Source organism: Macaca thibetana, chromosome 5 (genome assembly GCF_024542745.1).
Source record: "Macaca thibetana thibetana isolate TM-01 chromosome 5, ASM2454274v1, whole genome shotgun sequence".
Taxonomy (NCBI): Eukaryota; Metazoa; Chordata; class Mammalia; order Primates; family Cercopithecidae; genus Macaca; species Macaca thibetana.
Genome location: NC_065582.1, coordinates 153,618,521 through 153,645,214, shown reverse-complemented (window position 1 = coordinate 153,645,214; position 26,694 = coordinate 153,618,521). Strand labels below are relative to the sequence as shown.

General features: G+C 35.6%; 1 long non-coding RNA gene across 3 annotated transcripts in view; it reads right to left on the bottom strand.

The window, feature by feature from the left end:
• Window positions 1-7,424, bottom strand: part of LOC126955667 (uncharacterized) — a 97,843-nt gene extending 90,419 nt beyond the window's left edge. For all 3 annotated transcript variants that reach the window (XR_007726033.1, XR_007726034.1, XR_007726035.1), the window contains exon 1: window positions 7,092-7,424. This is a non-coding gene — a long non-coding RNA (uncharacterized LOC126955667). The remainder of the gene's footprint in view (window positions 1-7,091) is intronic.
• Between the last annotated feature and the right edge of the window lie 19,270 nt (window positions 7,425-26,694).

Here is a 26,694-nt window from a genome sequence, read left to right as displayed (position 1 = left end):
TGCAACAAAAAATTGTCAACTCTGATGTATGTGCAATTACTAAAGAAAATCTAATGCTTCTAACAGAATGATCTCAGGCTAATATTAAGAATTAACTTCCACACGTTTCTCCCAAACACAAGGGATCCTGTTGGGGTCCGTGCCGGGGGTGGTGGAGAATGAAAGAACACACAAAAGACAAAGACACACAGAGAACATGGCGGCCGCGCTCAGAGCCTCCGCCTCACTTTATTTATACCCCATAAACCCCACGTCAGCAAAAAGAATGCAATGCAAAACAAACTTTCTTTTCCCAGATGTAACCTTCTACTCAGTTCCTTGTTTCTATGCTCTTCCTTATCTGCCTGCCTTCTTGGCGCCTACGGGAGTTCATTAAAAGTTCAATTGGAGATACTGTCCTTGAGCCCTATCTATTCTCAGCATACTGTTTTCAAAGGACCCTGCATTTCCCCCCTTTTTTTTGTTTTGCCTCAATCCTAAAAAGGTAGCCCATATTTGTTCTTGTGTTTTCTTTTGTTTTTGGAGGCGACGGAGGGAGCATCGAATCACCAAAAGAAGTAGACCCAATCCAAGTGCCCAAAGCAATATACTTCCAGAGATTGTAGAAATCCATGTCTTCATCTGGGTCCATGGGTTAAAGGCAGCAAGGCGCTGACCCAGCTCCTGAAGGGTTACAGTTCCGGACAACACATGTAATTGTTGTCGAAATGCTTCGGAAATGTTCTGAGTGAGCTCTTGGATGTCCAAACTAATATTTTTATGGCCTATTAATAATTTTCGGATTACGGTCCAATTTTAAGAGATGTTAAAAAGCACAGGCGTTACACAAAATTGAGTGGAGTTCCAATCACATCGTAATGTTATCCGAGTACTGAGGACAGTGAGCTGATCTCCAAGCCATGTCAAGGCTTGTTCCATGTTGTCCAATCTTTCAGCAAGTTGAGAATCAATGTTTCGTTGTTGAAGCCATAACCGGTGAGATTGTTCGTGCCATTGCTGCACAAATTCAGCATTTTGTATGCTTTGATGAAGAGTGAGCCCTGCTATGGCCGCAGTGGAGACGATGGCAACAAGGCTCATCACCGAGGCAATTATAAGTCCAAGGGCACGGAGGGTTCGCTGGAGAGAAGTCCAAATATAAGTTTCAAGAGGTGATGCCCCCCACGGTCGCGTAAGGTTAACAGGTAGCCAAATTTCCTTATGAGCCCTGAGGATATCAATATCCCCAGTAAAGTTGTGCCACCAGGAATGATTGAGGCAAGACAAAAATGTACACATATCTGTACAATTAACAATCCCCATATCATTATCCCATGTCAAATTCCCTGCTAATAATAGGCAGGGCTTACGGACACAAGCAATAATATATCAGGAGGTATTTCGATATAACTGAATATGAAAGGAGTTAGTTGGGTTAGAAAGATTAAGGGACATATTCCCCACAAAAGTGCTAATGACATCGCCTGCAGCTAACAACTTCCAAAGATGACTCTGTACTTCAGGCCTCCTTCACGCCATACCAAGATTTCATTACTGTTAGCAGCAATACTTTTATTTACCCAGTGTCATTTCAAAGGTATGTGACTAAATTTTATTTGAAAATCACCGTGCACTCTCCAATCAGTTATTTACATTCCATTGTATTCTAATAAAATCCGAGGTTTAGTTCCCCGACATTGTTGTCACTCCAGCACCTCAATATTAGGAGAAACCTCTAGAATAGGACAAAAAAGTAAAGAACTAGGAATAGTTTCATTACTATATACAGTATGATTATATTAAAAACTTCTAGTTACAATAATAACAGTATTAGCAGCCACATGACTATGATTATAACAAACAACCCAGGCTTCATGTGATTTTCGGAGACAATGAGAACTATTTCCCATACATATTGGAACTCCTTCCACTCCAAATTGATATGTGTTGTTTATAATTCCCGTTTCCCGTTCTATATTGTCCTTGTCTATATAGGGGGACGGCATCCAAGTAGTGTCATTGGTGAAAACCTTAATTTCCGCCTCCCCCCAGGCAACTCCCTAATACAAGGGCGGAAAGGGAATATAAGTCCAATATTCATACAAAGCCTCACTAAGAGAAATAAGTCCCCCACCGAGGCACATCCAACAAAGGAAGAAATGCATGCTGAATCCAGTTTTCTTTTCAACAGGGTTTCAATCATCTTGTAGGAAACCACTCAGGTCCGCTCCCTGTAAGGACAAGAGCATAGCCCCGTCCCTGTTTTAGAACTTGCCCTTGAACATACTTACCTTCTTCATTAGGATACCAAAGCTTTAAACTGTCAGTGGGGACTATCACCGAGGGAGGTGAAGAAAGATGGGTTACGACAGCGGAGTCTTGCAATTGTCTCCATTGATTCAAAAAATAATTAAGGTAAAAAGAACCTTCAAAATCAAAAAAATTCAGGTAGAAAGGTTAACCTTCAAAAAAATCTGGTTTTTTGGGGGGCTCATTTCCCCCCCCTTTTTTTTTTTTTGTTTTAGCAGTTGAGTTTTTAAGGTTAAATTTGCGCGCTTAATGATGGCTTGACCTTGACTGTTGCCCGGGATACCAGTGATATGTTGAATATTGTATTGCTGTAAGAAAACTTATAATTTATGAGAGACATAAGCAGGGGCATTATCAGTTTTAAGTATAAGAGGAATGCCCATGATGGCGAAACAAACTAAGAGATGAGTAATAACAGAAATGAGAAAAGGTATCAATGGTATGATGAACATTTTAATCGTCCAAAAGAAGGGACATCTCGTGGATTAACCCCAGGATGGAAGGATGGAATGCTCAAAGGAGCACAGGAAGGACAAGCTCGAATAAGAGAACGAGCTTGTTTATGAGTTAAATGAAACCATCGTTGAAGGCCAGAACTATTAGTGTGATGTAGAGTATATTTTTGTTCTGAAGCATGTAGGTGGCCGATTAAAAGCAAATCAATCTGAGTATTACCATGAACTAATGGTCCAGAAAGTTGAGAATGAGAACGAAGATGAGTGATGAATAAGGAAGCTCGACGTTGGCTCAAAGTAGAAGATAACAAGGAAAAGAGTTTTTGAAGAGAAGTAGTAGCACAAAGAGGTAAAGTGGCCTGAGAAATGTAAGAAGTAACATAAATGGTGTATTGAGAATCACTAACAATGTTACAACCAGTAGTAGGGAAATCAAGTAAGACCATGAGAATAACAAACAATTCTCCCTATTACACCGAGGGATAAGGATAAACTGTAACTCAAGATTGATGAAGCTTCTTGCCAAGAATCAGAAGTTGCAAGAAGATAAGTGATCTGACTATGAGTGAATTGAGAGATAATTAAGGAAGGATCTCCTCCCCAAAGTTGTCGACAGTGATGCCGTCCTTTGATGATCAGTTCAGCTAAACGATCGATATAAGTAGCCAAGCGTTCAGATATTTTATTGGACAAAAAGATCCATTTTAGTGGTCGACTAGTTTGATGAATCATTCCTGTGGGAGAAGGTAAAGTATGAAATACACAAAAGGAAAGGGGAACATCAGGAAGGGGCCTTTTAAAGTTGCTCTTCTACAAGCTGGAGTTCCTGTAAAGCCAAAAGAGTTAAATGGCATGAGTTGTCCAAGTGACTGTCTCCTTCTAGAATAGAAAAAAGATGTTATAACTGATATGTTGGTATTCCTAAAACAGGACGCATCCAATTAATGTCTCCTACAAGCTTTTGAAAATCATTTAATGTTTTTAAATGATCACGTCGAATTTGAATTTTTTGGGGTCGAATATTTTGTGCCCCCAAGGTATAACCTAAATATTGAATAAGAAAATCCAGTTAAATTTTTTCTGTGGCAATATTAAGTGAGTAGAAAGAAAGCTGAGTTTGTAATGATACAAAAGCATCTTGCTGCTTTTCTCTGGTTTTAACTTTGGGGGATAAGGGCAGGATTAGGAAGACCAGGCTGTAAACTTTCCCTAGGTTTAATGTAAACATTTATAGTTTTAAGACAAGACAAAGACGGGAATTCCATGCAGAAATACGTGGCTTTATATTCCTCTCGGCCATTTGTTTTTTGACTTACTCTTTTAGAGTCCTAAGTATTTCTTTAAATAATGGTCACTGTTTCACCTAAATAGGAGTGGTGGCTATGAGTTTAAACGATTGTAGCCCATTTTGAACATCATATTTTTGGCAGCTGAGGAAATATGAGGAATGTTTAAAAAAGCAGCAAATTGTTGTGAAAGATCTTGTTCCCAAAAATTAATATTGATAGGAACAATATAAAAATTAAAAAAAAACACTTGACCTTGTTGACCTTTAGGACTGACACAGGTTAAAGGTTCTACGTCTCGATAAATCACAGAAGCAGCACCCAAGCCAGTGAGTATAACTGAAACTTGTCTTTTTTCCCATTGTATAGGCCACTAATTTAAACAAATAATAGACATATTCACCCTCGTATCCATTAACCCTTTAAAAACTATTTCATTAATGTGCAATGAACATAAGGGCTTTTGATTAGAAACTAAAGTTTCCCAAAAAACAGTTTTTTCTGTGCTACGAAACCCTCTCTATTGAGAATACGTTCCCCTGCCTCTAGGCGTATAAATTGTGAAACTTGTACCAAAATAAAAGTTTTATTAGTAATATCATGTCCTTTTTGGCAAAGGGCCACACACTCTAATAACTAATTTATATACTCCTCTATTAGGAGACAAAGTATAAGGCTGAGTAATAGCTAAGTCAGCAGCGGCGCTCTGCTTAGTTGCCGCATAAAGCTGAGAAACTGGGGTAAGGTGTGGGATCCTTAAGGAGGACTTGAATTTATTCCTTAATGTTGTAGGCCATTGCTCACTGAATATTGTAGTAGACTTGTATTGTAATTGTTGGGGCCCCAAGCCTGTGGGCCCCGGCTCCCGTTTCCCAGGAGAGGAGACAGTAAATTTCCACTTTTATCAGTTTTGGAACGACATTTATTTGTCCAATGTCGACCTTTACCACAACATTTGTACACCTCTGAAGGCAGCTTTCTGCCTTGAGGGATAAAAGTGTTCAATTTTTATGACATTCTTTTTTGAAATGTCTAGGTTTACCACACTGAAAGCAAACACCTTGTTTGTTATTTCCTTTTAAGGCTTTAGACAAAGCTCTAGCAAATAATTGAGCATTATAAATAGCCCCTCCAACACTAACACAAGTTTTAATATATTTATCTAAATTGGCCCCATTGGCCTTTAACGATTTTAACAATTTTTAACAGTCAGCATAAGCATTTTTAAAAGACAATGTTTATAACAAAATTTTTGAAGCAAGGCCAGCACCCACAATTTTGAAGACAGCATCCTGAAGACGGGCTACGAAATCTGGATATAGTTCATTTGTGTCCTGTAAAATCTTCACAGAGGAAAGGGAACATTTTCCTGTTATCTCTACCTTATTTCAGGCCCTTAAAAACAAAGTCTTGATTTGAGTAAGGGCAACATCATCTAGACCAGACTGAGCATTAAGAGTAGCATATTGGCCCGTGCCTGTGAGTTGTTCCTCAGTGGGTCCAGGGGGATCACACATAATATTTTTCCTAGCCTATACATGTACCTTGTTCATTTACCAGTTGTGCAATTGTAACCACTGAGAACAATCAAGAAAAGCCTTCCCCAAAGTCTTCCAGTCTATAGGAATTATCAAATTTTCTGATGAAAAATATCAAGAAGACCAAGGATAAAAGGAGATTGAGGTCCATAGTTAGAAATGGCAGCTTTCATTTCTTTTTAAAAATTTAATTTGTAAGGCATTAAATTGGACATTATTGCCACCATTTGAAAACTGAGCATTAGGAGCAAAAGAAGCACAAATAATTGGAAACAGATCCAGCTCCTTAAATTTTTTTTTTTAATTAAAAGTATATATAATATATAATAATACTCATATCCCCAAATATAAAGAATCTCAACATATTAATAAGAAAAGGCAAATAACCCAACCAAAAGTAGCAGAACAAGGAAATGACAATAAACCTATATGTCTAACATCATTACTCACTAGGAAATATGTATATTAATACCAAATTGAGAATCATTACATACACAATACAATGGTTAAAATTTAAAAACACAGAAAATATCAAGAGGTAGTTAATGTGTTAAGCAGCTCGAATACTCAACTTCTGTTTGGAGTGTAAATTGGTGGAACCTATGCACCCCTATAACATAACAATTTTCTAGCTGGGGTTATTAATACTATATTAATATTAATAGTTAATATTAATGTGCTTATTTATTGACTATTGAAATACTCATAATATTTTAACAAACAACAAGATATACATATACACTGGTTTTGACATATTAAACAGATGTTTAGTATAAATTTAAAGTATGTCTGATGTGAGCAGGGCTTCAACTTTGCCAAACAAAGGTAAAGATAAGGAAGCCGGGGGGTTGGAGGCACTGGAAAATCCTCTTTTAACAGGGCAGGAGGAAAAGAAACAGGGAAAACTCACAAAGGTGAATTAGAAAAATGTATCTGTAATATTTGTTGAAGCATTTCCATAATACACTGAATGTCAGAATTTCCCTTAGAAGAAGGAAGAGCTGGCTTTTTCTCTTCTCCCCCTTTTGCTACCCCCACCATCCTCTGTTATCCTGGCACAAATGGGCTCCATTTCAGATTTATTTATTTATTTTTTTTTCCAAATCCTCAGATACCTTTCCTCCTGTGGCTACATTACCACACTCTGAATCAGTCTCAAGTAACTCTAATGTCTGAGTGATAGAGTCACACAAGGTCCACAATTTTAGAGGCATAATATCCCCTAACTGGAGAGCTCTAAGCAGAGTTTTTACTACCTGTAACCATTCTCTGCGATTCAGCTGCACTTTAGTCTGAGACTGAAACCAGTAACAATGTTGTTCAACATGGGCAAACAATCGCTTCAAAGTCTTTTTCTTTCACTTCTACTCCTATAGACAGCAATAGTCCTTGAAACAGCCGTAAATATTCTGAGGCCAGAGAGATGGAATTCCCCATAATGAAAGCTTAAGAAGGTTCCCCTTAACAATATCTGGGCCTTACCCGCCCCTAGGGGGTTCCCCTTCTTGTTCTCCCCTACTCACCCATGCTGACCCTGCTCGCTGCGCCACTTGTTGGGGTCCGTGCCGGGGGTGGTGGAGAATGAAAGAACACACAAAAGACAAAGACACACAGAGAACATGGCGGCCGCGCTCAGAGCCTCCGCCTCACTTTATTTATACCCCATAAACCCCACGTCAGCAGAAAGAATGCAATGCAAAACAAACTTTCTTTTCCCAGATGTAACCTTCTACTCAGTTCCTTGTTTCTATGCTCTTCCTTATCTGCCTGCCTTCTTGGCGCCTACGGGAGTTCATTAAAAGTTCAATTGGAGATACTGTCCTTGAGCCCTATCTATTCTCAGCATACTGTTTTCAAAGGCCCTTGCAGGATCCTCTTTTATTTTTTTTTTTTTTTGAATTTTCTTTATCCAGATCTTTTAAATCACTGATTAGTATTTCCTCTATTTTCACTTACTTTCTATTTTGGAGGGAAACATTCCCACCAGTTATTCCAGTTTACCTATTTCCACATTTCCTCAAACTTACTACCTCTAATTAGAGATTCGGTTCTTTTTATATACATTATTCTACCCTCTCTTATTTTTGCCAGCATAACCTTAATTTTGTGGCAAGTCCAGGACAGTCTCATGATTGTTCAAAGCCAATGTTAATATTGCCATTACCCACGATTTTTAGTCCTCTGTCAAAAAAATGATGTCTATACATATGACCAATCAGATCAATATCACACCATTTAAGGTCTGCTAGAGAAATCTCTAGGAAAGCTATTACATTCCTTGCATCAAAGAGCAGAGGTACAGATATGGCTGTCTCCTTCCTCCTACCATCAATATCAACGTGAGTCCAGGATTCAGCAATCATTCTTGCTGTCCTGTGAGAAGAACTTTGGTCCTTCCATTACTGAGCCACTGAACAGAGACTTTAATCACTTACTTCAAGAATTCTTGATAAATAAGAAAAATAAGGGAGGGGCCTGAAGAATAAAAAATTACTTAATAGGTATAATGCACACTATTCCAGTGATGGCTGCACTGAAAGCTCAGTCTTCAATACTATGCAATATATCCGTGTAACAAAATTGTACTTGTACTCTCTAAATTAATAAAAATATAAAAAGAAAAAGAAACTCCTATTTACTCAACTCATTATAGATATAATTTCTATTTTTGTGGCAAAATATAATTTTATCTGCTGTACATTTTCTTTCCACCCCCTCTGAGTCCATGGCCCATCAGTTTTCACCTAACTCTATACAATTTTCATTCATCCCTTCTTGAATCTCACCTTCCCAAACCTGTAAACAGACTTCACTTTCTTCTACCTCCCCCAACAAAAAACTATAGCAAACCAAGACATACGTATATATACACCTATATATCAAAGAAATACTAGATATATTTAATTGTTTTCTGAGTATTAAAGTTTAAAGCAGAATTCTGTATTTGTTACAGTTTGACAACGAATAGAAAGATGAGTGCTTAACTCTTCATATCGTATTTCTTGTTTCTTTTTCTTCTTTCATACTGAATATAGGCTTATCCAAATTTCTATGTAAATTCTACATAGTAACAGATTAATCACTTATGAAAAAAAAAGAACATCAAATATGTCTTTCTTTCTTATTATTACAAAGTTATTTTAAAGAATACCTGCAATATATCTCTACAGTATATTTTCAAATGCCAACTATATATCTCCTCTCAAGAACATCTACAAAAATTGTGGTATAGTGAACAACAACAACAAAAAAATTTTGATTTTCTCTAATTTGAATTCCATTGTCAAATCTACTTGTCTAACATCTATCTTGCCAACATTCTTTCAGCACATCTTAAAATTACACAACAATGCTTAGATAATTGGTAAGGCATTTTCAGAATGCCATGGGTAGATTAGAGACATTCTCTCAGATCTAAAATAGAATAACAAGTCTTAGCTCTCCCCTGTTGAGAAGCTTACTAATTCAAGGATTGTGCAGACTCTCACAGATGCCAGTGTTCCCACAGGGAACTGAGCTAGTGCTGCTACCTTTTTACTTGTGACACCTCACATAATTAAGAAAATTACAGTTATGCTCCTTTCTTCAAGAAAGAGAGCAAAAACTATCCTTGGACTCTTTCCAAAGATAAATGGGCAATAAATCTCTCCAAGCTTTTTTTATTTTCTTTTTCTTCTTCTTCTTCTGGTTAAGAGGAACATGAAAAAAACATACAGGCATTACATTTTTTAATATTGATGTACAGACTAGTGAAAAAGTTTAATTTAATGTATGCCCGCTGCTGCTCATGCTCTCTCATTTAGAATGATGTGATAATGATTGCATTAACATAATCCATCTAAGGTGAACTTTACGATATATATCAATGCACTCCACAAAGGCAGGAGGTTGGAATAGAGGTGAAAAGAAATTCCTGGAAGATGTAATATATTAGTCTATGCATAGTATCTTTTTATTTCTAAAAACAGTGAAAGACAGACTCCAGGTACTAAAACTACCAACTCCACCTCAGAGTGGCTCAGACGCAGTGTGCCAGCTCCATCTAATTCCTCCCTGGTTCACTGACTTCTTCAGTTGCTTGTGCTATGTTAATCTTCACTTTGTTGTATGAGAGTAATTATACACATTGCAGAGTATTCTTAGTATCTATGTCTACAATTACTTAATGTTATTATTTTAAGTTCTCAATCCTGGTCAACTATAGTTCCATAGCTATGTTCTTAAATTCTGACTACTTAAGAAAGACCTTTTCTTCAGTTGTGACATACTGAGCAGAACATGTGGTACATGCTCACTTCTAGCAGCATTTCTCTGAGTTTTTGTGTTTGTTTGTTTTTGTTTTTGTTTTTCCCACTTGAGAACTCTGAATTGTGTTATAAAGGAAATGGGTCTGTGAAACTGCTAAGTATTCCTCTTCCTATCTTTAGAGAAGAAGCACAGCTTCCGTGTTGAGGAGCTACTGAAAAGGATACACATTCCATGAAACTCTTTGTTCATCACTTTGAATGCAGCATATCTTTCTTTACTTCATCAAGTAATCCCACCATGCACTTGGCTATGAACACATATACTCAGTACACAGTAGCATAAATGACAAATGATAATTTTCTTCTCTCATATGATTATGTCCTAATATATGTGAAGGGAGAATACTTCCTTTTGCAGTTATAGGATTATTTAATTCAATAATAAATCACCAATTTAAATACTCAGATTAATATATATTAATATATGAATATATAACAATATATAATATATAAATATATATAATGATATATACTGTATACTAATATAGATGGCATATAATATATAATTTATAATATAGATGATATATGATATATAATATAGATCATATATCATATGTGATATGTATCTATATATTCTATATAGCTATATAATATTTAATATATAATATATAGATCTATAGTTCTATTATATATAGATATATATATCATATATACATACATTATATATACACACACATATATAGAAAGAATCTACAAGTAGATATGCCTTCTCCTCAGTTACATGGAAATAAAGTGTTATGAGATTGTTTGTGATCAGCTCATGAGGAATATGCCATGCATATGTAAGCAGTTACTGCTTAGAACAGTACTAACCTTCTAGAAAGCTGTAGTTAGTGCTTGCCAGATTAAATCTTCTAAAGTAGATTTTAAAATTAGTGCCGAGAGGAGAGACAAAGCTGTTTTCATATAATATTATTCTATTACTAACAAGAAATATTATTTCATTAAATAGATTAAGTGAAAATCTAGAAAAAGAAATCAAACGCAGCATTGGCACATTGGCAAATTAAAGGCGACTCTGTAATGAAACATGGGCAATGACTATAGGGTCATGTTTAAAGCATTATGTAGGTATTTAGAGATCATGTTTAAACAGTATATAGATATAAAGTAGTATGTAGTATGTAGGATTAATAACAGTAGACATTTGAAATAATAACAGTAGTGGGAAAATGGAAGTTTCTTTCAATAGTGTCTGGTTGTTTCTGTGAAATGGGAAAGGACACATTTATCTTGGGGGAAATGTACATTTATGTTAGGCAATGATTTTATGTGGAACTGACAACACTGTCATGTACAATATCGTTTTAGCAAATGGGGCTGCAAATTTCAGTAAAGCAATACCACTTGTTGTCTTTTACATAATAGTACTGTATAGAACATATTAAACCTGTAGCATGTTTATTTGGCTCATGGGGCTAACCACCACTCTTCTAGTAACTGCATCAGGGTTTTTGCCTTACCTAGCTTCCATGAAAAAAGCAAATTTACTTTTAAAGTAATTAAAATTGTTTGACTTTCAATTTCTGTTTTGAATAGTCATTCTATTTTAATTTTTATCATTGTAGTTACTCTTTTAATTTTGATAACCTACATGTTTGTATGGCAAAGTATTCAATATGTTTTGTGCTATTTTATAACTATGCTATTTAATTATAAGAATATATAAATAGTATGATAAATATGATATGTATTTTTTTAATGAAAATTAAATTCCATTAAAGTACTCTACTTTCTAAGGTAGGTGAGAAGTTCACCTTAAGATTCACTGAATTTTTTCTCTCTCTCATGCCAGTTGTACCAGGTCTTGAGCCTAATGTGGTAAAGAAAACTGGGAAAGAAGCCAGGGTTTTAGATATTATTGCAAACATTGATCTTACAAAAGTTCACTCAGTGTGGCCCGTTCACATTTGCGAGCCAAACTCAGTAATCATGACTTTCACAAATTTTCTAAATTCAGAATTTATATTTGAGATAATCACACCAGAGAGTTTGCTGTCTCTGGGAATACTACATTTTCAATCATAGTTCAAGTTTCTGCCACTCAAGTTATTCAGCTGCCCTCTTTTCTAATGTCCATAGATCTGCCAGTTTCTAGGTTTAAGACTCCACATCTTCCACTTATCTTCCATTTTACTTCTTTGGTCTTATCTACCGAGAGACCTGAGAATTGTTTACAAAAAAGACCTACAAAGAGCTTCTGTTCAGAGTGGGACTGTCCCTGTCTGGTAATTCCTCTCTCTACTACATTAACAAAAAGTCTGTTCCTTTAACTTTGGAAGGAAGAAGAGTCCACACTTAAAACAAAATAAAACAACAGCAACAACAACAACAACAAAACTCCTGACAACTTGTTTTTCACTTATATGAAAAAAACAGCAAAAACCAAAGCAAAAACCAATTCCCTACAATAAAATGCTAATTAAGCATGCTGTTACATACAAAAAGGTGTTCGTGCAGACACATGCAGACATGTGTGTAAGAGAGAGCAGGCACAAACAGAAGAGTGAGGCAGTCAATTTTTGGGGAGAAATTTGTTCTGGTGTTAGAATTAGGAAGCGTTTTGCTATGTGGGTTTCCCTTTAGCAACTAATCAATGTTGTTACACATACTATGAAATATACAATTGAAAACAATTACTTTTTATACACAATTTTATTTTTATTTCACTTTATAGACTTGGATATTTTTTGCAAAGAGAATGGATAACGTAATCGGATAAACATTAGCTAAAATACTAGATGTCCCTCTCACAACTAAAGGCCATTTGATAATTTACTTTGTTTTTTGGAAACTTGGTTTCTGTATCCACCAGATAGAGACGATGATATCCAGTCCATAACACTGTTGTAAAAATTTTTTAATGATTTGGTAGTTAGAAATGCTTAAGATGTTTATGCTTTACCCACCCTCAACAAACCATGTGAGACATTAACTTCATCCTTTTTGTGTGTATATGTTTGAATGTTTTAAATAATCCATACAACTGTCTCAATTTTTCTTTCAAGGTTTATGTCCAAGTAAAGTTTTAGGTATCCAGAAAGAACAAAATGAGACATAACAAAATAAAGAATAAGTACAAAATCATAGCTGTTTATCTGCTTGTAGGAAGTATGAAACATTAGTGTCTAGTGCTAATATTAATTACACAAGAAGTTGGAACAAAAATTAAAAGATATAATTATCAATTAAGAAAATTATGATGTTAATTTTCTGTAGAATACTGAAAGACAAATGAGTAATTGAAATCAATATGATGACAACAGAGGACTGCTATCATAAGTTCCTTGATCATTTTACTGCCAACAATAACTGCTTAAAGTAAGGTTATATGCCAAAATTTTATTTCAAAATAAATAAAGATAACGGGACAAAATGTATAATTGTAATGTTTCAAAAATTGTATAAAAGATCATACCTATGATACAATTAAAAATAAGAAAGAAATTTACATTTTTACAGAATTTTCTTTAAATGAAGTAATCCATCAAAAATCTAAGCTTTTGGTGATGTTTTTGAAATATGAAATCATGGCTTCATCCACTGCATTAAATATCCTGATGCACTTGATGACCATCTTCCAGCATGAAACAAGATCATATTTCTGATTTTTTTTTTTTTTTTTTGAGACACAGTCTCGCTCTGCCTCCAAGCTAGAGTGTAGTGGTGTGATCTTGGCTAACTGCAACCTCCGCCTCCCTGGTTCAAGCGATTCTCCTGCCTCAGCCTCCTGAGTACCTGGGACTACAAGCACCCACCAGCACGCCCAGCTAATTTTTGTATTTTTAGTAGAGACGGAGTTTCACCATGTTGACCAGGGTGGTCTCAATCTCTTGACCTTGTGATCCGCCTGCCTCAGCCTCCCAAAGTGCTGGAATTACAGGCGTGAGCCACCATGCCTGGCCCAATATTTCTAATTTTTAGAATGCAATTCACTGGAAAGTTTGTGTTCAAGTAAAGTCTTTTCTTCCTAAGATTTATTGTTATCTAAAAAAGTGTGATAATAGTGATGGTGCCACAATAGTGTGAATGCACTTAAAGCCATTAAACTGTACACTTGAAATGGTTAAAATGTTAGTTTTTATGTTACGTGTACTTTAAAATTAAATTTTAAAAAATAAATACATAAAAATAAAACATAATTACTACCATTTTGGGGGGGAAAATCCTTTCCTCTTAAATCTTCTTTTTAATCCCTTTATCATACAAAATAAATTCCTTTGACTTCTTGTACTTTCCCTGTTCTTTTAAAATGTTGAAATCTATGATGATACAATACCAGAAAACAATGGAAAATAATTTGACTAAAAAAAAATTGCCATAAAACAAACTCCCACAAACTTAAAAGAATTGAAATCACAGACTATTTTCTAATCATAATAAAAACATCTCAAAAATAATGAGAAGTAAATATTAAAAATAAAAATCTCAGAACAAAATGAGACAACACACTTTTAAATAATCCTTGGGTGAAAAATGAAGGATCACAAAAAGAATAAATCACATTAAATATAATAAAAATAAACATATATGAAAATATGTGGGGCATAGCCAAAGCGGGCTGAGAGGAAAACATATCATTAATTGCTTGTATTAGAAAGTAAGACAAGTTCTTAAATAGAAAGTCTATGTCCTTACCTCAAGAAAGTAAGAAGAGCAAAACCATGCTTAAACTAGCAGAAGGAAGGCAATAATAGAGATAAGAGCAGGAATCAGTACAACTGAAAACAGGAAAGCAATGCAGTTTATCTGTGGGTTCTGCATGGGTAGATTCAATCTACCGTAGAATCTACAGGCTCTGCATTAATACACTCCACTCCACTATAGTATCTACAGGTTCTGCATAGGTGGATTCAAACACAGTTCAACCAACATTGAATGGAAAAATATTTTAGGGAAAATAATACAAAACAACTATAAAAAATAATGCAAATTTAAAAATACAGTATAAAAACTATTTACATAACTTTTATATTTCACTAGGTATAGTAAACAACCTAGGGATTACTTAAATATACCGGAGGATGTGCATAGGTTATAAGCAAATAATGTGGCATTTTATGTAAGGGACTTGAGCATTTGTGAATTTTGGTATCCTTCAGGGATTCTGGAATAAATTTTCTCTGGATAACGAAGGATGACTATACAGAAATGAAAAGAGAATTCTAGTTCCCTTAAAAATTAATAAAATTGATAAACTTCTAGCAAAACTGACAAAGACGAAAAAATAAAAAAAAAAAATCATTACCAGAAAGTAATCAGTGATATCACTATAGATCTTGTAGACATTAGAAACAAAAATAACCTTATACTCATAAATTCAACAATTTAGAAGCAATCTATCGATTCCTTAAAAAACTAAGACATGATAAATTAGATAATATGAATTTTCTATAATTGTCCAATAAATTGAATTTGTAATTATGTAGCTGAAAAAACAAAACAAAACAAAAAAATTAAAAACACCTTTAGGCCTGGATGGTTTCACTAGAGAATTCCACCAAACATTTTTTTGGGGGACAGGTCTCACTCTGTCACTCAGGCTGGAGTGCAGTGAGACAATCCCAGCTCACTGCAACCTTCACCTCCTGAGTTCAAGTAATTTGCATACCTCAGCCTCCAGAGTAGCAGGAACTACAGACACCCGCCACCACACCCAGCTAATTTTTGTATTTTTATTAGAGATGGGGTTTCGCCCTATTGGCCAGGCTGGTCTCAAACTCCTGACCTCAAGTAATGTGCCCACTTCGGTCTCCCAAAGTGCAAGGATTATAGGCATGAGCCACTGCACATGACCTTGAGAATTCTACCAAACTTTTAAAGAAGAGTTAACAGCAATGATGCACAGCATCATTCAAACACTAGAAGAAACATTTTAAAATTTCTTTCTTTTTTTTTTTTTTGTAGAGCTGGTTCTTTTTTTTTTATTATTATTATACTTTAAGTTCTAGGGTACATGTGCACAACGTGCAGGTTTGTTACATATGTATACATGTGCCAAGTTGGTGTGCTGCACCCATCAACTCGTCAGCACCCATCAACTCGTCATTTACGTCAGATATAACTCCCAATTCCATCCCTGCCCCTCCCCCCTCCCCACAATAGGCCCCGGTGTGTGATGTTCCCCTTCCTGTGTCCAAGTGATCTCATTGTTCAATTCCCACCTATGAGTGAGAACATGCGGTGTTGAGCAAGTTTTATTCTCATGCCAAAACCAGATAGAGTGCATAAAAGAAAATAACTACAGACCAATATCTCTCATGAATTTTGATGCAAAAGTCCTCCAAAAATATCAGCAAATAGAATCTAACAATGTGTCAAAAGAAGCATACACCATGACCAAGTTAGATTTATTCCAGGTATGTATAAGGCTGGTGTAATATTCAAATCAGTCAATGTAATCCACCATATCAACATGCTGAAAAAACAAACCATTTGGGTTGTAATAATTGATGCAGAAAAATATTTGATCAAATTGAACATAACATATATTCAGCAAACCAAGAGCAGAGGTGAACATCCTCAACTTTGCAAGAACCACCTACAAAATATTTACAACTAACCTTATGCTTAATGATGAAAGGCTGATTATGCTCACTCTAAGAGTGTTAAAAATGCAACAATATCCATCTCACCACTCTTTGTTAACAGATTATAGGAAGTTTTAGACATTTCAATACCACAATAGAAAAAATAAAAGGTAAGCAGATTGGAAAGGAAGAAAGAAAACTGTCCCTATTTGCAGATGAAAGAGTTGTCTATACAGAAAATTTCAAAGAATCTACCAAAAATTTAAATTAAATTAAAAAATCTAGAACAGATAAGTTTAGCGGCCTTGCCAGGATACAAGATGAATATGCAGAATGTAATTCCCCAAATATTGCTGGCAGGAACATACACTGGAATTTGAAACAATTCAGCATTTTCTCAGAAAACTAAGCATGCAATTACCAAACTCTCCAGCAACTGCACTATTGATTATTTATCCCAGATAAATAAAAATTATATCCACACAATAACCTGTAAGTAAATGTCCTTAACCCTGTATTCATAATAACCAAAAACCTGAAAACAGCCTGCATGAACTTCAACAAATGAATGATTAAACAATCTGTAATATGTCTATAGTATAGATTATGAGTCAACAATTAAAAGGAAAACACTGTTGAGGTTTTCAGTAGGGCAACTTTTTAAAAATGAATCTCCAGGTAATTATTTTGAGTGAACAAAAATACCTAAACGTTTACAGTATAATGTACTGTATAGTAATAAAGGGTTGCTATGTAATTCAATTTATACCACATTCATAATATAACAGAATTATAAAAGTGATGAACCGATTACTGACTGCCTGGTATTAGGAAGAGGAAGATGGAGAAAGGGAAGTGAGTATGGCTGTAAAACGATGACACAGATGATCCCTGTGGCCATGGAAAGATTTTGTAAATTGGCTGCATCAAAGTAAAAGTCAACATCCTGGTTTTGACTGCACTATACTGCACTATAGTTTTTGAAGATGTTCCCCTTATGGTTCCTGGATTTGTGGTACCTGGGATTTTCCTGTATTATTTCTTACAAATGTATATGAATGTATAATTATTCGAGAATAAAAAGTTTAATTTAAAAAGTAAAATTGTTTCCTAAACCCCCCCCAAAAAAAACACAGTAACATTTTCAGCCAAGTAAAATGATGCATTTTGAGGATATTTGGGTAAAAAAAGTATGTGTTTGTGTGTGTTTGTGTGTATTTCACATATTTAAGTAAAAAATAAGTGATTTATAGCACTAAAACCGAACATACAAAACTGTCGTAGTATTTCCTATTTTTGTTATATACCCAACAAAAAATGTCTCCATAATTTTGCTAAAAGCTCTATGAAACATCTTAAAAAATACCAGGCATAAGGCCGGGCGCGGTGGCTCAAGCCTGTAATCCCAGCACTTTGGGAGGCCGAGACGGGCGGATCACGAGGTCAGGAGATCGAGACCATCCTGGCTAACACCGTGAAACCCCGTCTCTACTAAAAATATAAAAAACTAGCCGGGCGAGGTGGCGGGCGCCTGTAGTCCCAGCTACTCTGGAGGCTGAGGCAGGAGAATGGCCTAAACCCGGGAGGCGGAGCTTGCAGTGAGCTGAGATCCGGCCACTGCACTCCAGCCCGGGGCTACAGAGCAAGACTCCGTCTCAAAAAAAAAAAAAAAAATACCAGGCATAACAGCAAAAAATGGAAATAATCTGAATTTGCATCAACAGTAATAGAATGAATAAGCAAATAGTGCTATAGTCAAACAATGGAGAATTGTATAGCTAAATGAGAATGAACAACTATTACTATACACAGTAGCATAGATTAATTTCAGAAACATACTATTAAACTGAAGTAGACAGTCATAAAAGAATACAATTTGAGGCCGGCTGTCGTGGCTCATGCCTGTAATCCCAGCACTTTGGGAGCCCAGGGCGGGCAGATCACGAGGTCAGAGGTTTGAGACCAACCGGGCCAACATAGTGAAACCTGTCTCTATTAAAAATACAAAAATTAGCCAGGCTTGGTGGTGGTCGCCTGTAATATCAGCTACTCAGGAGGCTGAGGCAGGAGAATTGCTTGAACCTGGGAGGTGAAGGCTGCAGTGGGCCAAGATTGCGCCATTGCACTCTAGCCCAGGCTACTGTACGAGACTCTGTCTCAAAAAACAAAAAACAAAAAACAAAAAAACAATTTGACTCTATTGATAGAAAGTATGAAAAGAAGATAAACTAATCTATAGTGTTAGATGTACAGATGGTGGTTATCTAGGGAGGAGTAGAATCTGGAAATAGGACTGAGGGAGTTTCATAGGGAATAAAAATGCTCTGTTTCTTGATTGTTAAGCTAAAACTAGGGACTGTTCCTTCTATGAAAATTAACTCAAAAATAGATAAATCTTCATGTATGTTATATGACAATAAGAAATATACTTTAAAAAAGATAAGTTCCATACTATGTCCCATGGTAAATATATATATGCAGTTAACATTCTTTCAATTTCTTTATACATTTCTACACATAATACACACATAATACATTTCTAAACATAAATAATAAATGGATAGAGAGTGATAGAATGGCAAGAATACAAATCACTGAAGATAACAAATGAAGAAACCATAATGAAATATCTTTCAGGAAAATCCAAAACCAGAACTGAAAAATAAATTTTAGCAGTTTAAATCAATTAATAGAACATTTTTGAATGTCTCATTTAACAGAATTTTTACACCATTAAAAAAGAACAAGGAGATTATATTGCAGATGTATCCATTTTTATCCATTTGGTCTCCCACCTAGCTGTATGTGCTTAATCAGTTCTTCCTTATTCTACGTTTCTATTTTAACCTTTCCATTAGGGGTATTGTTTGTTCTTTTCTGCTTTTCTTGGTGGGTGGGTGGGGGAGGCTTATTGATGTCAAATTATACTTGCATTAAATTTTTATCTTATAAAGAAATCCACACTACATTGCTTAATCTGTAAATGGAATGAGTATAGGCTAAATTCTTTCATCCAGGTCATGGACAAAGATTTTAGGTAATATTTGCCTCAGGGCATATTCCCTGTGGTGACTGTAATTAGAGAGTGCAGCTGTGGACTATAAGACTGTTCTTTTCTATAATCTTTTCCACGTGGCATTCACACAAGAATTTCTTTAGTTTTCAGAGGCAGCGACTCTTTGTCCAAATTAGTTCAGTTTGGTAGTTCTTCCAGATTCACTTCATCCTTGCTGTCTTTGATGATAAAACTTCCTGATTTCATAATGCCTCAGGCAAGGTGGGTCTGACTTCCACCATTATTTTCCTAACACACTTCAACTCCTCTCCTACTTTGGAACCTGTAAGTTTATGTGCCTGGGATGTACAATAGTTTTGTCCACCCTCTCTGTTTCGGCCCTGATCCATTTGTACTAGCCATGCAGCTGGTAGATTGTCACAGTTAGCATTCTGAGGAGTGTCAGAATCATTTTGTATCACTTCCATTCGTTAGGCAAGGTCAGCTTATCAAATGAGAAGTGTTAGAATACATAATAGAAGCAGATCATAGAGTCTCAGACAAGGATCACACTGTATGGTGTGACTACCATATTCCTTGCTAGGCATTTGGAAGATGTAACTGCTGTTGCAATAGAGGAATCTAGAAGAGAAACCAATGAGGTATCTTTTGTTGTCACACACATTGGAGATGAGGATTGTGCCTCATCTCCAATATGTGTGTGGTAACACAAGAAACTCCAAGGTGACCTAGTGGCAGAGACCATCTAGACCAACCATTCTTAAACAAGCACCAGTGGAAGAGGAGTCTCTTCTGCCTTCTCAACTATAGCCAAGGCTCCATGTAATGAGACTGTTTGCTTTCAAGGACAATAATGCGTTTAACACATACTGAGCACTCATTATGCAGACAGCAACTCTTTTTGACACTTTATTTGCATTGTCTCATTTAATCCTTTGATAAAGGATTGAATTATAAATCTTAACATGCCTCTTCTAGACATGTGAAATTGAAACAAAAAGAAGATAAATCATATGCCCAAATCCTATCTCATATAACTTTTGGAGCTGGGATTTCTGTGCTGGCTAGTTGACTCTAAAGTCTGAGTGCTTGGGTGCTTCTGGACGATGAAGGAAAAATGAAATAGATTAACGCTTAAGTACTATCCTCCTGTAATGAGGACGTAAAACTCCTGAGGAAAGACTAGAAACAATCTTACTCTCTGTATGATTTTTAGGGCTGTCTCAACAAAGTGCCACAAACTACGTGAAGTTCAAAAACTTGCCCAAGACTCCAGCATTAGTATATGAAGCCAGGCCGTCTAACTCCAATGCCCTGTGTATTAGTATCCTGTGACTGCTGTAACAGCCTTAAACTGGTTGGTTTAAAACAATGGAAATTTATTGTCTCAGGTTTGGAAGCTAGAAGTCCAAAATCAAGAGTAGGCAGTGGCCATGCTCCCTCTGATATCTGTAGGGAAATTATTCCTTGCCACTTCATAGATTCTGATGTCTATTGTTTATTTGGTTTTTGGTTTTTTTTGTTTATTTTTTTGTCCATCTTTGGCATTTCTTGGTTTGCAGCTGCATAACCTCTATCCATGCCTTTTCTGTGTGTGTCCGTCCTTACATGGCCATCCTCTTTACAAGCACTTCAGTCATATTGATTAGACCCACCCACCTCCCTATGCCAGTATGACCCCACCTTAACTAATTATATCTGCAAGTATCCCATTTTCAAAGTCACATTCAGAGGTACAGGGAAGTTAGGACTTCAGCGTATATATTTGGGGTGGAAAGAGTGCACTACTCAACCCAAAACACTCTCATTCAAGCTGCCTTGTTGAATGAGAAACATGTTATTCCTCCTTGTAGAAATCAAGTGGTAAGAAACATAAAAGAGAAAGAGTGGAGAGCCATTCTTTTGGTCCAATGGTAGCCAAAGTCATTCATTTAACAAAGTATTGTTAGGTAATATTTAGCATTTATTAAGCAGTTTACTCTACACCAACTTTCAGTCTAAAAATGTTATAAGGATTGCTCAATTTAATACTCAGATTTATCCTGTGAAGTAGATCCTGTTATCATCTCTAGTTTATAAATGAGAAAACTGAAATTTATATTAGTCCAAAACCTTATCTAGTGTCAAATAAGTCACTGTAAGCTTAAGAGATAAGGTTGAAATCCTGTATAATTTGAAACTATTGTCTGTACTATTAAGTACTTGCTTTGCAAAACAATATGTAAGTATACACAGAGACCAATACAACGTTTCTGACGTTAAGATGCTCATATCTATTTGATTTGTACATGGAACTAAACTAAAAAAAATCATCAGGCAGAACAATAATAAATATTATTTTTAAAAGGTAACAAAAAACCTCAGAAAGAGAAGTAACTAACTGTTTAAAACTTATGATACATAGAATAGTATTACGGGAAGTCAGGGACCCTGAACGGAGGGACTGACTGAAGCCATGGCAGAAGACCATAAATTGTGAAGATTCCATGGACGTTTGTTAGCTTCCCAAATTAATACTTTTATAATTTCTTATGCTTGTCTTTACTGCAATCTCTGAACATAAATTGTGAAGATTTCATGGACACTTATCATTTCCCCAATTAATACTCTTGTGATTTCCTATGCCTGTCTTTATTTTAATCTCTTAATCCCGTCATCTTTGTAAGCTGAGGAGGATGTATGTAGCCTCGGGACCCGGTGATGATTGTGTTAACTGCGCAAATTGTTTGTAGAGCATGTGTGCTTGAAAAATATGAAATCTGGGCACCTTAAAAAAAGAACAGGGTAACAGCAATGTTCAGGGAACAAGAGAGATAACCTTAAACTCTGACTGCTGGTTAGTCAGGCGGAACAGAGCCATATTTCTCTGCTTTCAAAAGCAAATAGGAGTAATATCACTGAATTCATTTTCTCATGAAGGAACATCCCTGAGAAAGAGAATGGCCCCTGAGGGTAGACCTCTGAAATAGCCTGTTAGGTGTGGCTGTCTTTTACGGTCAAAGCCAAAGGGATGAAATAAGCCCCAGTCTCCTGTAGTGCTCCCAGGCTTATTAGGATGAGGAAATTCCCACCCAATAAATTTTGGTAAGACAGGTTGCATGCTCTCAAATCCTGTCTCCTGATAAGATGTTGTCAATGACAATGTGTGCCGAAACTTCATTAGGAATTTTAATTTTGCCCCATCCCGTGGTCCTGTGATCTTGCCCTGCCTCCATTTGCTTTGTGATATTTTATCACCTTGTGAAGCATGTGATCTCTGTGACCCACACCCTATTCATACGCTCCCTTCCCTTTTGAAAATCACTAATACAAACTTGCTGGTTTTACAGCTCGGGGGGCATCACAGAACCTGCCAACATGTGATGTCTCCCCAGACACCCAGCTTTAAAATTTCTCTCTTTTGTACTTTTTCCCTTTATCTCTCAGACCAGCTGATGCTTAGGGAAATAGAAAAGAACCCGCATTGAATATTGGGGGTGCGGTTTCCACCAATAGAATAGGAATCTATAACATTTGGATTTGAGGGGTTCTGCATTATCTTTGCCTGCTCCTGACTTCACGCTTACTGTTTTACTAATGCCAGTTGATTATTATAGAATAAATTTATTAAAAATCTTAATTATAAATTTGTTAGATGTTCTCAAATAAAAAGAAAAATAACGAACAAAGCAATTCTAAATAGGTCATCCAATTGTCAATGAGAAACATATAACTCATCAAACAATAATGCATGGAAAATGTGACATTGTTTAACCCTTAAAAAAACAAATAAAAGTAAAAGCCAGTGCTAAAAAATTTGTTGAAGTTGCATAGGATAATTCATAGTCAGTTATACATTCTGAATGATCCCTAGATAAAATTAATTAAATGCACATTTAAAAAAAAATACATGTTACTATTAATGGCTACATAATTGCTTAAATAATAACCACATGGAAAGAAGGCAAAATTCTAATGTCTAGTAAAAAAAAAATGTATTCCATTGAATTATGCAAATATTTATTTTAATACACTAAATTTATATGCATATATGTTTACACAGATATGTACATGTATAATAGTGATAATTTTACCTAAACATTTCTGTGAAACATATTAAAAAATAAGCATTCTCTATGCAAAAGTGCATGCAAAATCAGAACACTAGGAAGCACGTAGATACATCATTTATTATCCAAATAGATTATAAAAATGCCACAAAATAAAATAATTTCCACCAGGACTATATTAAAAAAACAATTTAGGCCAGGTGTGCTGGCTCACGCCTGTAAACCCAACTTTCTGGGAGGTCGAGAAGGGTGGATCACTTGAGGTCAGGAGTTCGAGACCAGCCTGACCAACATGATGAAATCCCCCTCTCTACAAAAAAATACAAAAATTAGTAATTATGTAATCACTAGCCAGGCATGGTGGTGGGCACCCGTAATCCCAGCTACTCTGGTTCTTGGCTGAGGCACAAGAACCAGAGAGGCAGAGGTTGCAGTGTGCTGAGATAACACTACTGCACTCCAGCTGGGGTGACAGAGCAAGACTCAGTCTCAGAAAAAAAAAAAAAAAGAAAAAGAAAAAACAATTTAAAGAAGGGGTATATTTTTACATGAAAGTGGACATTTTGAATGAAGAAGAAAATTAAAGCACTCCAGATTTTCTAAAACAGAGAGGATTTTGGTATTTGGGGTCGTTTTGATCCGTAGAAATACATGAAAACCAATCAAATGAGCAAAGCAAAGCCTCTTTATTGAGAACCTGCTGTAGCAAGGGAGTCAACCACCACCTCTTGTGTTTTGACAGAAACTTAAAGGCAGGCAGAGGAGTGTGATAGCTTTAGAGTAGAAAAAGAGAAAGATGTCAGATGTTGGAGACTCTTTGCCTGGGGAAGCTGTAGGTGATTAATTAGAAGTGGGACATCCTATCAGTTGGTTAGGGGTGCATATTGTGTTTTCTCTGGTCTGTCTTAAGTTAGAAGCAGGTACAAAGTAAACAAACAAACAAACAAACAAACAAAAAAAAACATGAGAAGCTCTCAGTTATTAACCAAGGCCTAGCGATTTGAGGCCAATTATTACAAAAGTTACATTTTAGTTTTCTGAATTGCTACTAGAGATACGCTTGCCTTCCTACAAAATGCAATATTAGGTTGGCTTTCTGGGTTGCTTGTTGTAGTTAAGGAGGTTAGTTTCCTGGAGAGGTTGCTGCAGAGTGTGAGTCAAAGTTCTATTTTTATATGTAGTCCTATCATTGTCTCCATATACAGTTTCTCAGCTCGTTGGTTGGGTTTCTTGATTTTCAATTAAAAATAAGAACATATAAGAGATTGCAAATGTCCATGCTTGAAACCAGAAGTAGCTTTCTGTTTTTGTTGTGTGTGTGTGTAGCTGTATCTATATCATATATTGGTAATGTCAAGTTTTCTCTTTTCAATCCAGAAATTGCTATCTTTTCACAAATAAACACAGGGAACTTTTGCCAACAGAAGAACTTATAATGGTTGGGTAATGTTGGACTGTGTTTCTCCTGATAATAGTACGAATCTTTTCTTTTTTGTTTAGAATTTTTCTACATTTGCAGATTGTAAGTGTATGAAAGGAGAGGCTGCCAAAAGGAAGCGTAATTGGATTTAACTTGTCCGCTGAATTGGAAGATGTTCTATTCCCAGAGGCTTTCTGAAAAGTTGTAAAATTCCAGGCTTTATGAGTCTTGATTGCTGTAATTAACATATGTGAAGTCTTTCAAGTGTCTTCAGAAGCAAGTGTATCTACTGAAAACTACCTTCAAGCAGCTTTTAAGTAGAAGAAAGTCTGCTCCACAGAGAATAGCTCTCCATAAATGCATGGCTATTATCAAGGTCATAGGTTAGTACAAAATAGTTAACTCAACCCTAATTTTTTCACGAAATGTATATATTTAACTGTGAGAGGACTAAGACTACATATTCTTTAGAAAAGCAGTTTCATTTCTACTCTCAGAAAGACAGGGAAATGATGCAAAAAAAAAAAAATAGCCTTAATGAAAATATGAAAGAAAATGCATCATTCATAAGGAATTTGGTACCACCTCTCCAAGAAGTTCAGAATTTGTAATTTAGAGCCTTTTATCCACATGTGAACGAGCTCCAGGTGTAATTTACTTTATGAGAGAAGGCAAGATGTACTAGAAAAAAGGACTACATTCATTTCAGAATGAAAAGGCCTGAGTTCTAGTGATCCTTCTAACACCATACGGAAAAGTGCCATATTTCCCATTGGTAAATAAAGGAATTATGTTTGAGAATTTTAAATATTTTAAATATATTTGGAGATTCTTTTTTTTTTTTTTTTTTTTGAGACAGATTTGCTTTGTTGCTCAGTGTGGAGTGCACTGACAAGATCATAGCTCAAAGCAACCATGAGCTCCTTGGCTCAAGTGATCCTCCTGCTTTGGCCTCCCGAAGTGCTGGAGCACAAGCATGAGCCACTATACCTGGCCTGAGGCTCATATTCTGAATGAAATTATTAATCTTAAATATTGTTAACTTTTTAAATCATAGAGATTCTTTCTAGTATCATAGTTACAATTCCATAGTCTCTGTTTTCGATCTCCTTTTTCTGTTTAGCCATAATGGACCGGGGGAGGCAAAAGGTACATCTTTTTATAGGTACAAAATGTACATCTTTTTAAGAAAATTATACTTGAGTTATGAATACTATACATAATATGAAATAAATGTATATCAATTTATGTTATCACATTTATAAGCAATATCATACTCAATACAAAATCATACAGCAAACTCTATAGAAATATGTTCAGAAAAGGAAACAAACTATAATATTAAGACCCAAACAAAAATTTGTATTGTTCTAAGAGAAATACAATGAAAGGAAGGTGGATTGAGAGTTGTTTTTTTTTTTTTGTTTTTAGTATACATCTGAAATATAAAGCCTTTTTGAAGAGAATGAATTTCAGTGCTTAAAATATTTATCAAAGTTTAACTCCTATAATAAATAGATGCTTCCTTTCATTGCTACGTAGCACTTCATATACTTGATCGTATGGATGTACCATAGTTTGTTTATCCATTCACTGACTGAAGGACATTGGCTTTGTTTCCAATGTTTGGTTATGAAAGATAAGGCTGCTATACATATTCATCAACTTACTCTGTATACATCTTGGTAGATCTTAAATTAGAGTTTATATTTGAATACTGCTATATCACTTCACATGTAGTAAAGGATTTTACAACAATATATTCTAATTCCTTCCATCTATCCTGTTTTATGTATGTTGAAAT